At 47.0% G+C, this 12,574-nt stretch overlaps 13 non-coding genes across 13 annotated transcripts; all 13 read left to right on the top strand.

Moving 5' to 3' along the window:
- Positions 1 to 833: 833 nt before the first annotated feature.
- TRNAV-UAC (transfer RNA valine (anticodon UAC)) lies at positions 834 to 906 on the top strand. Its single transcript has one exon. It is a non-coding gene; the product is annotated as a tRNA-Val (tRNA).
- Positions 907 to 2,166: 1,260 nt separating this feature from the next.
- TRNAL-CAA (transfer RNA leucine (anticodon CAA)) lies at positions 2,167 to 2,278 on the top strand. Its single transcript has 2 exons — positions 2,167 to 2,204; positions 2,233 to 2,278. It is a non-coding gene; the product is annotated as a tRNA-Leu (tRNA).
- A 937-nt stretch (positions 2,279 to 3,215) lies between these two features.
- On the top strand, positions 3,216 to 3,287 carry TRNAP-CGG (transfer RNA proline (anticodon CGG)). The gene has a single exon. It is a non-coding gene; the product is annotated as a tRNA-Pro (tRNA).
- Positions 3,288 to 5,005: 1,718 nt separating this feature from the next.
- On the top strand, positions 5,006 to 5,117 carry TRNAL-CAA (transfer RNA leucine (anticodon CAA)). The gene is made up of 2 exons: positions 5,006 to 5,043; positions 5,072 to 5,117. It is a non-coding gene; the product is annotated as a tRNA-Leu (tRNA).
- Positions 5,118 to 6,054: 937 nt separating this feature from the next.
- On the top strand, positions 6,055 to 6,126 carry TRNAP-CGG (transfer RNA proline (anticodon CGG)). The gene has a single exon. It is a non-coding gene; the product is annotated as a tRNA-Pro (tRNA).
- Positions 6,127 to 6,511: 385 nt separating this feature from the next.
- Positions 6,512 to 6,584, top strand: TRNAV-UAC (transfer RNA valine (anticodon UAC)). The gene has a single exon. It is a non-coding gene; the product is annotated as a tRNA-Val (tRNA).
- An 899-nt stretch (positions 6,585 to 7,483) lies between these two features.
- TRNAV-AAC (transfer RNA valine (anticodon AAC)) lies at positions 7,484 to 7,556 on the top strand. The gene has a single exon. It is a non-coding gene; the product is annotated as a tRNA-Val (tRNA).
- A 288-nt stretch (positions 7,557 to 7,844) lies between these two features.
- Positions 7,845 to 7,956, top strand: TRNAL-CAA (transfer RNA leucine (anticodon CAA)). Its single transcript has 2 exons — positions 7,845 to 7,882; positions 7,911 to 7,956. It is a non-coding gene; the product is annotated as a tRNA-Leu (tRNA).
- A 1,394-nt stretch (positions 7,957 to 9,350) lies between these two features.
- TRNAV-UAC (transfer RNA valine (anticodon UAC)) lies at positions 9,351 to 9,423 on the top strand. Its single transcript has one exon. It is a non-coding gene; the product is annotated as a tRNA-Val (tRNA).
- An 899-nt stretch (positions 9,424 to 10,322) lies between these two features.
- On the top strand, positions 10,323 to 10,395 carry TRNAV-AAC (transfer RNA valine (anticodon AAC)). Its single transcript has one exon. It is a non-coding gene; the product is annotated as a tRNA-Val (tRNA).
- A 288-nt stretch (positions 10,396 to 10,683) lies between these two features.
- Positions 10,684 to 10,795, top strand: TRNAL-CAA (transfer RNA leucine (anticodon CAA)). Its single transcript has 2 exons — positions 10,684 to 10,721; positions 10,750 to 10,795. It is a non-coding gene; the product is annotated as a tRNA-Leu (tRNA).
- Positions 10,796 to 11,731: 936 nt separating this feature from the next.
- Positions 11,732 to 11,803, top strand: TRNAR-CCG (transfer RNA arginine (anticodon CCG)). The gene has a single exon. It is a non-coding gene; the product is annotated as a tRNA-Arg (tRNA).
- A 385-nt stretch (positions 11,804 to 12,188) lies between these two features.
- TRNAV-UAC (transfer RNA valine (anticodon UAC)) lies at positions 12,189 to 12,261 on the top strand. The gene has a single exon. It is a non-coding gene; the product is annotated as a tRNA-Val (tRNA).
- Positions 12,262 to 12,574: the final 313 nt, after the last annotated feature.

Raw genomic sequence — 12,574 nt, 5'->3', positions numbered from 1 at the left:
ATATAAATCTCGCCTGATCGAGCCTGATCGAGCGCTGAGTGAGCGTGTTTGAATCCAAGAATCAAATGCCTCTGTCTTAGGAGCAAGAATTGGCAGGCCCTCCCTTGCATCTGGGGTGGAAGTCTATGGGGCAAGTGTCCAGGACTTGCAGAGGAGTACAAGTGCCAGAAAGTACCACAGTTCTCATCAGCGCCTTTTTTCTGCTCTCTGGCAGCTAGGATATCGACTGATCCCTTCCTTGCAAGAGTGAAAAAAACAACACCTTGAGAGAAAACATGACTTTTTGTGGTTCACATAGAGAGAGAGCAGCCAAATAGCCCTGCTTTGTTTCTGAAAGACGCATCAGAAATTGCTTAAAATGCCAACTGGGGAATCAGGCTCGTTGGTCTAGGGGTATGATTCTCACTTCGGGTGCGAGAGGGCCCGGATTCAAATCCCGGACGAGCCCATAATGTGGAATTATTTTTAGGCTTCTTATTATATAGGGCCATTTCTTCTTTTCAATGCTATAAGACGCCGTGTATGGTGAGAAAGTTCCTTTCCCTCTACGCTATTTCCCACTTTTGGCGTATAGAATTTCAGTGCCGGACTTTTTTGCAACTGCTTTTCTGGGGTGGACCATCAGTGTAGGAAAATTAAATGCAAAGTGTTTTTCTAGTGTGGTTTCAGGTATGGTTTTAAAATCGCCTTTTGGAATAAAAGGGGTCCTCGTTCCTATCTTCCAAAGAAAGAGATCGGGTAAGGAGGGTCCAACTTTGAGCTTCATGGACATTGGCCCTTGGTCTGTGCATTCCAGCCCACTACATGCCAAGAAGATTCCTGCAAGCGTGTCTGTTTCTGTAGTGTAGTGGTTATCACGTTCGCTTTACACGCGAAAGGTCCCTGGTTCGAGACCGGGCAGAAACAGCAACTTTCTGTTTTTCACACAGTTTGCATTTACTCTCTCAATTTATAGGAAAGCTGAGATAATGAAAGCTGTCTATCCCTCACCAGCGTGACGTACTGTGCTCCAGGGGTATCAGTGACAGCTCAAAAAGAGAAGTGACGATAGTTTGCGCTATTCGTTTGCACGTCCTTGTGTACTGAAGGTTGGGCCTACTTCATGAAAGCAAGGCATGAGAGCAGAAATGGTTTTATTGACCTCACCGAGAGCATACACCTAGAACAAACAAAATGTCTGAAGGATAGAGGCATTTTAATTTCTTGTTCGATGACGGCCATGGAAAAGACAGCAACCATATTGCAGAAGAGAGCAGCATGTGCAGTTGCTTGCTTTGGGTGAAGCATTCACTAACTCGCTGCCAATAATCCCCGGAGCCGGTGCGAAAGGTGACTCTTGTGTGCCTCGGCTCGTTGTTCTAGGGGTATGATTCTCGCTTAGGGTGCGAGAGGTCCCGGGTTCAAATCCCGGACGAGCCCTTTTTCAGAGGTATACATACGAATCCTACTCAAAACTCACAATGCCTGACTATTTCTCATTACACTCGCCGCATTGTTGCACAAAATATTTTGAACCTCATAAGAAACATGGATCACCATGCTTTTTCTGCCTTCATGCTTAGTCTCTGTGTGTCCCAGGTGATGCTTTCCCAAGCTGTACTTGCTGGCATTTAGGCATCAGATATTTGTCTGTCGATGCCTGCATAAGTCAATTTTTAATACGTCTAATTGCAAGTATGTTGGCTGATATCTCTGCAGTTTTCACACTTGCTCCTCGCTTTCTGAGTGGCTGCTGATACAGCAGAATAGAAGTAGAGAGAACCCTTGAGAGGAACCTTGCTCTAACAGTAAAACACAGCAAGTGAGTTTCTGTAGTGTAGTGGTCATCTCGTTCGCCTAACACGCGAAAGGTCCCCGGTTCGAGACCGGGCAGAAACACTGTGCATGAGCTGCTTTTATGTGCACCCTCTAAAACCTTATTATCTCAATGCAAGCTTAAGAAGAGGCGGTCCTTGAACCCAGAGAGCCATGGGAAACTTCCTTTACTTTTGCAAGACGAAACAAAGTAATCCGCATCCATCAGTGGTCGCTCTTGTGCCTAGCTTTTTTTTTGTCATGCCATGTTGTATTGTGGGGTCTTTACACTTGTGACATTGCTGTGAACGTTGTAAGTGCAAACATTGGCAGGTGCAGTCAGAAGAGTCAGATCTGTACACACCCAGGGCTGTCAGGATGGCCGAGTGGTCTAAGGCGCCAGACTCAAGAGAGCTTGATCTTCAGTGCAACTGAGATTTCTGGTCTCCTCATGGAGGCGTGGGTTCAAATCCCACTTCTGACAGGTTTCTTTTACACCCTTAAATCGTCCTGTTTTTTGCAGTGCATTCCCCACACACCACAATCTTTGCACGGACCTGTAACATATGACGAGAAATCCACCAACGATCAGGCTGGGCCCTCAATCACAATTCCATGTATTCCTGGAAGGGACACCTCAGGCACACCTTCAGTTAAATTTGCACTCCATCACACAAACTGCCGTGCTGGTTTCTCATTAAGCAGTTGATCCCATCTTTGTTGTGAGGCTCTCCTGCCACCTTTTGGGCGGAGAAGGCACTGTCCCTGCAACAACACAGGCAGACATGTTCAACAGGGCTTCCTGGTTATGTGGGAGGAGCAGATTGTCATTGGTCCCCCCTTGCGAATTTTAATTTACATAAGGAAGACAGAGAGGTATCTGGGAGTAGGCAGTACACACGGACATTGAACTCTATCTTGTGATTTGCAGCCAATTCTAGATTGAGGCAGGAGGAAAGGAGGTGACTTGCCCAAAAATGGCCATCCTGGAAATTCAGCCACCCTGGGGCTCCCAGGTTAGTGTTTCAGTCCTGCGAGCCACTCATATAAATCTGGCCTGATCGAGCCTGATCGAGCGCTGAGTGAGCGTGTTTGAATCCAAGAATCAAATGCCTCTGTCTTAGGAGCAAGAATTGGCAGGCCCTCCCTTGCATCTGGGGTGGAAGTCTATGGGGCAAGTGTCCAGGACTTGCAGAGGAGTACAAGTGCCAGAAAGTGCCTGCAGTTCTCATCAGCGCCTTTTTTCTGCTCTCTGGCAGCTAGGATATCGACTGATCCCTTCCTTGCAAGAGTGAAAAAAACAACACCCTGAGAGAAAACATGACTTTTTGTGGTTCACATAGAGAGAGAGCAGCCAAATAGCCCTGCTTTGTTTCTGAAAGACGCATCAGAAATTGCTTAAAATGCCGACTGTGGAATCAGGCTCGTTGGTCTAGGGGTATGATTCTCGCTTCGGGTGCGAGAGGTCCCGGGTTCAAATCCCGGACGAGCCCATGCTGTGGAATTATTTTTAGGCTGCTTATTATATAGGGCCATTTCTTCTTTTCAATGCTATAAGACGCCGTGTATGGTGAGAAAGTTCCTTTCCCTCTACGCTATTTCCCACTTTTGGCGTATAGAATTTCAGTGCCGGACTTCTTTGCAACTGCTTTTCTGGGGTGGACCATCAGTGTAGGAAAATTAAATGCAAAGTGTTTTTCTAGTGTGGTTTCAGGTATGGTTTTAAAATCGCCTTTTGGAATAAAAGGGGTCCTCGTTCCTTTCTTCCAAAGAAAGAGATCGGGTAAGGAGGGTCCAACTTTGAGCTTCATGGTCATTGGCCCTTGGTCTGTGCATTCCAGCCCACTACATGCCAAGAAGATTCCTGCAAGCGTGTCTGTTTCTGTAGTGTAGTGGTTATCACTTTCGCTTTACACGCGAAAGGTCCCTGGTTCGAGACCGGACAGAAACAGCAGCTTTCTGTTTTTCACACAGTTTGCATTTACTCTCTCAATTTATAGGAAAGCTGAGATAATGGAAGCTGTCTATCCCTCACCAGCGTGACGTACTGTGCTCCAGGGGTATCAGTGACAGCTCAAAAAGAGAAGTGACGATAGTTTGCGCTATTCGTTTGCACGTCCTTGTGTACTGAAGGTTGGGCCTACTTCATGAAAGCAAGGCATGAGAGCAGAAATGGTTTTATTGACCTCACCGAGAGCATACACCTAGAACAAACAAAATGTCTGAAGGATAGAGGCATTTTCATTTCTTGTTCGATGACGGCCATGGAAAAGACAGCAACCATATTGCAGAAGAGAGCAGCATGTGCAGTTGCTTGCTTTGGGTGAAGCATTCACTAACTCGCTGCCAATAATCCCCGGAGCCGGTGCGAAAGGCAACTCTTGTGTTCCTCGGCTCGTTGGTCTAGGGGTATGATTCTTGCTTAGGGTGCGAGAGGTCCTGGGTTCAAATCCCGGACGAGCCCTTTTTCAGAGGTAAACATACGAATCCTACTCAAAACTCACAATGCCTGACTATTTCTCATTACACTCGCCACATTGTTGCACAAAATATTTTGAACCTCATAAGAAACATGGATCACCATGCTTTTTCTGCCTTCATGCTTAGTCTCTGTGTGTCCCAGGTGATGCTTTCCCAAGCTGTACTTGCTGGCATTTAGGCATCAGATATTTGTCTGTCGATGCCTGCATAAGTCAATTTTTAATACGTCTAATTGCAAGTATGTTGGCTGATATCTCTGCAGTTTTCACACTTGCTCCTCGCTTTCTGAGTGGCTGCTGATACAGCAGAATAGAAGTAGAGAGAACCCTTGAGAGGAACCTTGCTCTAACAGTAAAACACAGCAAGTGAGTTTCTGTAATGTAGTGGTCATCACGTTCGCCTAACACGCGAAAGGTCCCCGGTTCGAGACCGGGCAGAAACACTGTGCATGAGCTGCTTTTATGTGCACCCTCTAAAACCTTATTATCTCAATGCAAGCTTAAGAAGAGGCGGTCCTTGAACCCAGCGAGCCATGGGAAACTTCCTTTACTTTTGCAAGACGAAACAAAGTAATCCGCATCCATCAGTGGTCGCTCTTGTGCCTAGCTTTTTGTTTGTCATCCCATGTTGTATTGTGGGGTCTTTACACTTGTGACATTGCTGTGAACGTTGTAAGTGCAAACATTGGCAGGTGCAGTCAGAAAAGTCAGATCTGTGCACACCCAGGGCTGTCAGGATGGCCGAGTGGTCTAAGGCGCCAGACTCAAGAGAGCTTGATCTTCAGTGCAACTGAGACTTCTGGTCTCCTCATGGAGGCGTGGGTTCAAATCCCACTTCTGACAGGTTTCTTTTACACCCTTAAATCGTCCTGTTTTTTGCAGTGCATTCCCCACACACCACAATCTTTGCACGGACCTGTAACATATGACGAGAAATCCACCAACGATCAGGCTGGGCCCTCAATCACAATTCCATGTATTCCTGGAAGGGACACCTCAGGCACACCTTCCGTTAAATTTGCACTCCATCACACAAACTGCCGTGCTGGTTTCTCATTAAGCAGTTGATCCCATCTTTGTTGTGAGGCTCTCCTGCCACCTTTTGGGCGGAGAAGGCACTGTCCCTGCAACAACACAGGCAGACATGTTCAACAGGGCTTCCTGGTTATGTGGGAGGAGCAGATTGTCATTGGTCCCCCCTTGCGAATTTTAATTTACATAAGGAAGACAGAGAGGTATCTGGGAGTAGGCAGTACACACGGACATTGAACTCTATCTTGTGATTTGCAGCCAATTCTAGATTGAGGCAGGAGGAAAGGAGGTGACTTGCCCAAAAATGGCCATCCTGGGAATTTAGCCACCCTGGGGCTCCCAGGTTAGTGTTTCAGTCCTGCGAGCCACTCATATAAATCTCGCCTGATCGAGCCTGATCGAGCGCTGAGTGAGCGTGTTTGAATCCAAGAATCAAATGCCTCTGTCTTAGGAGCAAGAATTGGCAGGCCCTCCCTTGCATCTGGGGTGGAAGTCTATGGGGCAAGTGTCCAGGACTTGCAGAGGAGTACAAGTGCCAGAAAGTGCCTGCAGTTCTCATCAGCGCCTTTTTTCTGCTCTCTGGCAGCTAGGATATCGACTGATCCCTTCCTTGCAAGAGTGAAAAAAACAACACCTTGAGAGAAAACATGACTTTTTGTGGTTCACATAGAGAGAGAGCAGACAAATAGCCCTGCTTTGTTTCTGAAAGACGCATCAGAAATTGCTTAAAATGCAGACTGGGGAATCAGGCTCGTTGGTCTAGGGGTATGATTCTCGCTTCGGGTGCGAGAGGTCCCGGGTTCAAATCCCGGACGAGCCCATGCTGTGGAATTATTTTTAGGCTGCTTATTATATAGGGCCATTTCTTCTTTTCAATGCTATAAGACGCCGTGTATGGTGAGAAAGTTCCTTTCCCTCTACGCTATTTCCCACTTTTGGCGTATAGAATTTCAGTGCCGGACTTCTTTGCAACTGCTTTTCTGGGGTGGACCATCAGTGTAGGAAAATTAAATGCAAAGTGTTTTTCTAGTGTGGTTTCAGGTATGGTTTTAAAATCGCCTTTTGGAATAAAAGGGGTCCTCGTTCCTTTCTTCCAAAGAAAGAGATCGGGTAAGGAGGGTCCAACTTTGAGCTTCATGGACATTGGCCCTTGGTCTGTGCATTCCAGCCCACTACATGCCAAGAAGATTCCTGCAAGCGTGTCTGTTTCTGTAGTGTAGTGGCTATCACGTTCGCTTTACACGCGAAAGGTCCCTGGTTCGAGACCGGGCAGAAACTGCAACTTTCTGTTTTTCACACAGTTTGCATTTACTCTCTCAATTTATGGGAAAGCTGAGATAATGGAAGCTGTCTATCCCTCACCAGCGTGACGTACTGTGCTCCAGGGGTATCAGTGACAGCTCAAAAAGAGAAGTGACGATAGTTTGCGCTATTCGTTTGCACGTCCTTGTGTACTGAAGGTTGGGCCTACTTCATGAAAGCAAGGCATGAGAGCAGAAATGGTTTTATTGACCTCACCGAGAGCATACACCTAGAACAAACAAAATGTCTGAAGGATAGAGGCATTTTCATTTCTTGTTCGATGACGGCCATGGAAAAGACAGCAACCATATTGCAGAAGAGAGCAGCATGTGCAGTTGCTTGCTTTGGGTGAAGCATTCACTAACTCGCTGCCACTAATCCCCGGAGCCGGTGCGAAAGGCGACTCTTGTGTGCCTCGGCTCGTTGGTCTAGGGGTATGATTCTCGCTTAGGGTGCGAGAGGTCCCGGGTTCAAATCCCTGACGAGCCCTTTTTCAGAGGTATACATACGAATCCTACTCAAAACTCACAATGCCTGACTATTTCTCATTACACTCGCCGCATTGTTGCACAAAATATTTTGAACCTCATAAGAAACATGGATCACCATGCTTTTTCTGCCTTCATGCTTAGTCTCTGTGTGTCCCAGGTGATGCTTTCCCAAGCTGTACTTGCTGGCATTTAGGCATCAGATATTTGTCTGTCGATGCCTGCCTAAGTCAATTTTTAATACGTCTAATTGCAAGTATGTTGGCTGATATCTCTGCAGTTTTCACACTTGCTCCTCGCTTTCTGAGTGGCTGCTGATACAGCAGAATAGAAGTAGAGAGAACCCTTGAGAGGAACCTTGCTCTAACAGTAAAACACAGCAAGTGAGTTTCTGTAGTGTAGTGGTCATCACGTTCGCCTAACACGCGAAAGGTCCCCGGTTCGAGACCGGGCAGAAACACTGTGCATGAGCTGCTTTTATGTGCACCCTCTAAAACCTTATTATCTCAATGCAAGCTTAAGAAGAGGCGGTCCTTGAACCCAGCGAGCCATGGGAAACTTCCTTTACTTTTGCAAGACGAAACAAAGTAATCCGCATCCATCAGTGGTCGCTCTTGTGCCTAGCTTTTTTTTTGTCATGCCATGTTGTATTGTGGGGTCTTTACACTTGTGACATTGCTGTGAACGTTGTAAGTGCAAACATTGGCAGGTGCAGTCAGAAGAGTCAGATCTGTGCACACCCAGGGCTGTCAGGATGGCCGAGTGGTCTAAGGCGCCAGACTCAAGAGAGCTTGATCTTCAGTGCAACTGAGACTTCTGGTCTCCTCATGGAGGCGTGGGTTCAAATCCCACTTCTGACAGGTTTCTTTTACACCCTTAAATCGTCCTGTTTTTTGCAGTGCATTCCCCACACACCACAATCTTTGCACGGACCTGTAACATATGACGAGAAATCCACCAACGATCAGGCTGGGCCCTCAATCACAATTCCATGTATTCCTGGAAGGGACACCTCAGGCACACCTTCCGTTAAATTTGCACTCCATCACACAAACTGCTGTGCTGGTTTCTCATTAAGCAGTTGATCCCATCTTTGTTGTGAGGCTCTCCTGCCACCTTTTGGGCGGAGAAGGCACTGTCCCTGCAACAACACAGGCAGACATGTTCAACAGGGCTTCTTGGTTATGTGGGAGGAGCAGATTGTCATTGGTCCCCCCTTGCGAATTTTAATTTACATAAGGAAGACAGAGAGGTATCTGGGAGTAGGCAGTACACACGGACATTGAACTCTATCTTGTGATTTGCAGCCAATTCTAGATTGAGGCAGGAGGAAAGGAGGTGACTTGCCCAAAAATGGCCATCCTGGGAATTCAGCCACCCTGGGGCTCCCAGGTTAGTGTTTCAGTCCTGCGAGCCACTCATATAAATCTCGCCTGATCGAGCCTGATCGAGCGCTGAGTGAGCGTGTTTGAATCCAAGAATCAAATGCCTCTGTCTTAGGAGCAAGAATTGGCAGGCCCTCCCTTGCATCTGGGGTGGAAGTCTATGGGGCAAGTGTCCAGGACTTGCAGAGGAGTACAAGTGCCAGAAAGTGCCTGCTGTTCTCATCAGCGCCTTTTTTCTGCTCTCTGGCAGCTAGGATATCGACTGATCCCTTCCTTGCAAGAGTGAAAAAAACAACACCTTGAGAGAAAACATGACTTTTTGTGGTTCACATAGAGAGAGAGCAGCCAAATAGCCCTGCTTTGTTTCTGAAAGACGCATCAGAAATTGCTTAAAATGCCGACTGGGGAATCAGGCTCGTTGGTCTAGGGGTATGATTCTCGCTTCGGGTGCGAGAGGTCCCGGGTTCAAATCCCGGACGATCCCATGCTGTGGAATTATTTTTAGGCTGCTTATTATATAGGGCCATTTCTTCTTTTCAATGCTATAAGACGCCGTGTATGGTGAGAAAGTTCCTTTCCCTCTACGCTATTTCCCACTTTTGGCGTATAGAATTTCAGTGCCGGACTTCTTTGCAACTGCTTTTCTGGGGTGGACCATCAGTGTAGGAAAATTAAATGCAAAGTGTTTTTCTAGTGTGGTTTCAGGTATGGTTTTAAAATCGCCTTTTGGAATAAAAGGGGTCCTCGTTCCTTTCTTCCAAAGAAAGAGATCGGGTAAGGAGGGTCCAACTTTGAGCTTCATGGACATTGGCCCTTGGTCTGTGCATTCCAGCCCACTACATGCCAAGAAGATTCCTGCAAGCGTGTCTGTTTCTGTAGTGTAGTGGCTATCACGTTCGCTTTACACGCGAAAGGTCCCTGGTTCGAGACCGGGCAGAAACTGCAACTTTCTGTTTTTCACACAGTTTGCATTTACTCTCTCAATTAATGGGAAAGCTGAGATAATGGAAGCTGTCTATCCCTCACCAGCGTGACGTACTGTGCTCCAGGGGTATCAGTGACAGCTCAAAAAGAGAAGTGACGATAGTTTGCGCTATTCGTTTGCACGTCCTTGTGTTCTGAAGGTTGGGCCTACTTCATGAAAGCAAGGCATGAGAGCAGAAATGGTTTTATTGACCTCACCGAGAGCATACACCTAGAACAAACAAAATGTCTGAAGGATAGAGGCATTTTCATTTCTTGTTCGATGACGGCCATGGAAAAGACAGCAACCATATTGCAGAAGAGAGCAGCATGTGCAGTTGCTTGCTTTGGGTGAAGCATTCACTAACTCGCTGCCACTAATCCCCGGAGCCGGTGCGAAAGGCGACTCTTGTGTGCCTCGGCTCGTTGGTCTAGGGGTATGATTCTCGCTTAGGGTGCGAGAGATCCCGGGTTCAAATCCCTGACGAGCCCTTTTTCAGAGGTATACATACGAATCCTACTCAAAACTCACAATGCCTGACTATTTCTCATTACACTCGCCGCATTGTTGCACAAAATATTTTGAACCTCATAAGAAACATGGATCACCATGCTTTTTCTGCCTTCATGCTTAGTCTCTGTGTGTCCCAGGTGATGCTTTCCCATGCTGTACTTGCTGGCATTTAGGCATCAGATATTTGTCTGTCGATGCCTGCCTAAGTCAATTTTTAATACGTCTAATTGCAAGTATGTTGGCTGATATCTCTGCAGTTTTCACACTTGCTCCTCGCTTTGTGAGTGGCTGCTGATACAGCAGAATAGAAGTAGAGAGAACCCTTGAGAGGAACCTTGCTCTAACAGTAAAACACAGCACGTGAGTTTCTGTAGTGTAGTGGTCATCACGTTCGCCTAACACGCGAAAGGTCCCCGGTTCGAGACCGGGCAGAAACACTGTGCATGAGCTGCTTTTATGTGCACCCTCTAAAACCTTATTATCTCAATGCAAGCTTAAGAAGAGGCGGTCCTTGAACCCAGCGAGCCATGGGAAACTTCCTTTACTTTTGCAAGACGAAACAAAGTAATCCGCATCCATCAGTGGTCGCTCTTGTGCCTAGTTTTTTTTTTGTCATGCCATGTTGTATTGTGGGGTCTTTACACTTGTGACATTGCTGTGAACGTTGTAAGTGCAAACATTGGCAGGTGCAGTCAGAAGAGTCAGATCTGTGCACACCCAGGGCTGTCAGGATGGCCGAGTGGTCTAAGGCGCCAGACTCAAGAGAGCTTGATCTTCAGTGCAACTGAGACTTCTGGTCTCCTCATGGAGGCGTGGGTTCAAATCCCACTTCTGACAGGTTTCTTTTACACCCTTAAATCGTCCTGTTTTTTGCAGTGCATTCCCCACACACCACAATCTTTGCACGGACCTGTAACATATGACGAGAAATCCACCAACGATCAGGCTGGGCCCTCAATCACAATTCCATGTATTCCTGGAAGGGACACCTCAGGCACACCTTCCGTTAAATTTGCACTCCATCACACAAACTGCTGTGCTGGTTTCTCATTAAGCAGTTGATCCCATCTTTGTTGTGAGGCTCTCCTGCCACCTTTTGGGCGGAGAAGGCACTGTCCCTGCAACAACACAGGCAGACATGTTCAACAGGGCTTCTTGGTTATGTGGGAGGAGCAGATTGTCATTGGTCCCCCCTTGCGAATTTTAATTTACATAAGGAAGACAGAGAGGTATCTGGGAGTAGGCAGTACACACGGACATTGAACTCTATCTTGTGATTTGCAGCCAATTCTAGATTGAGGCAGGAGGAAAGGAGGTGACTTGCCCAAAAATGGCCATCCTGGGAATTCAGCCACCCTGGGGCTCCCAGGTTAGTGTTTCAGTCCTGCAAGCCACTCATATAAATCTCGCCTGATCGAGCCTGATCGAGCGCTGAGTGAGCGTGTTTGAATCCAAGAATCAAATGCCTCTGTCTTAGGAGCAAGAATTGGCAGGCCCTCCCTTGCATCTGGGGTGGAAGTCTATGGGGCAAGTGTCCAGGACTTGCAGAGGAGTACAAGTGCCAGAAAGTGCCACAGTTCTCATCAGCGCCTTTTTTCTGCTCTCTGGCAGCTAGGATATCGACTGATCCCTTCCTTGCAAGAGTGAAAAAAACAACACCTTGAGAGAAAACATGACTTTTTGTGGTTCACATAGAGAGAGAGCAGCCAAATAGCCCTGCTTTGTTTCTGAAAGACGCATCAGAAATTGCTTAAAATGCCAACTGGGGAATCAGGCTCGCTGGTCTAGGGGTATGATTCTCGCTTCCGGTGCGAGAGGTCCCGGGTTCAAATCCCGGACGAGCCCATGCTGTGGAATTATTTTTAGGCTGCTTATTATATAGGGCCATTTCTTCTTTTCAATGCTATAAGACGCCGTGTATGGTGAGAAAGTTCCTTTCCCTCTACGCTATTTCCCACTTTTGGCGTATAGAATTTCAGTGCCGGACTTCTTTGCAACTGCTTTTCTGGGGTGGACCATCAGTGTAGGAAAATTAAATGCAAAGTGTTTTTCTAGTGTGGTTTCAGGTATGGTTTTAAAATCGCCTTTTGGAATAAAAGGGGTCCTCGTTCCTTTCTTCCAAAGAAAGAGATCGGGTAAGGAGGGTCCAACTTTGAGCTTCATGGACATTGGCCCTTGGTCTGTGCATTCCAGCCCACTACATGCCAAGAAGATTCCTGCAAGCGTGTCTGTTTCTGTAGTGTAGTGGCTATCACGTTCGCTTTACACGCGAAAGGTCCCTGGTTCGAGACCGGGCAGAAACTGCAACTTTCTGTTTTTCACACAGTTTGCATTTACTCTCTCAATTTATGGGAAAGCTGAGATAATGGAAGCTGTCTATCCCTCACCAGCGTGACGTACTGTGCTCCAGGGGTATCAGTGACAGCTCAAAAAGAGAAGTGACGATAGTTTGCGCTATTCGTTTGCACGTCCTTGTGTACTGAAGGTTGGGCCTACTTCATGAAAGCAAGGCATGAGAGCAGAAATGGTTTTATTGACCTCACCGAGAGCATACACCTAGAACAAACAAAATGTCTGAAGGATAGAGGCATTTTCATTTCTTGTTCGATGACGGCC

The sequence above is a fragment of the Triturus cristatus genome, chromosome 10 (assembly GCF_964204655.1).
Source record: "Triturus cristatus chromosome 10, aTriCri1.1, whole genome shotgun sequence".
In the NCBI taxonomy this organism is placed as follows: Eukaryota; Metazoa; Chordata; class Amphibia; order Caudata; family Salamandridae; genus Triturus; species Triturus cristatus.
This window is presented reverse-complemented; position numbering and strand designations above follow the sequence as displayed.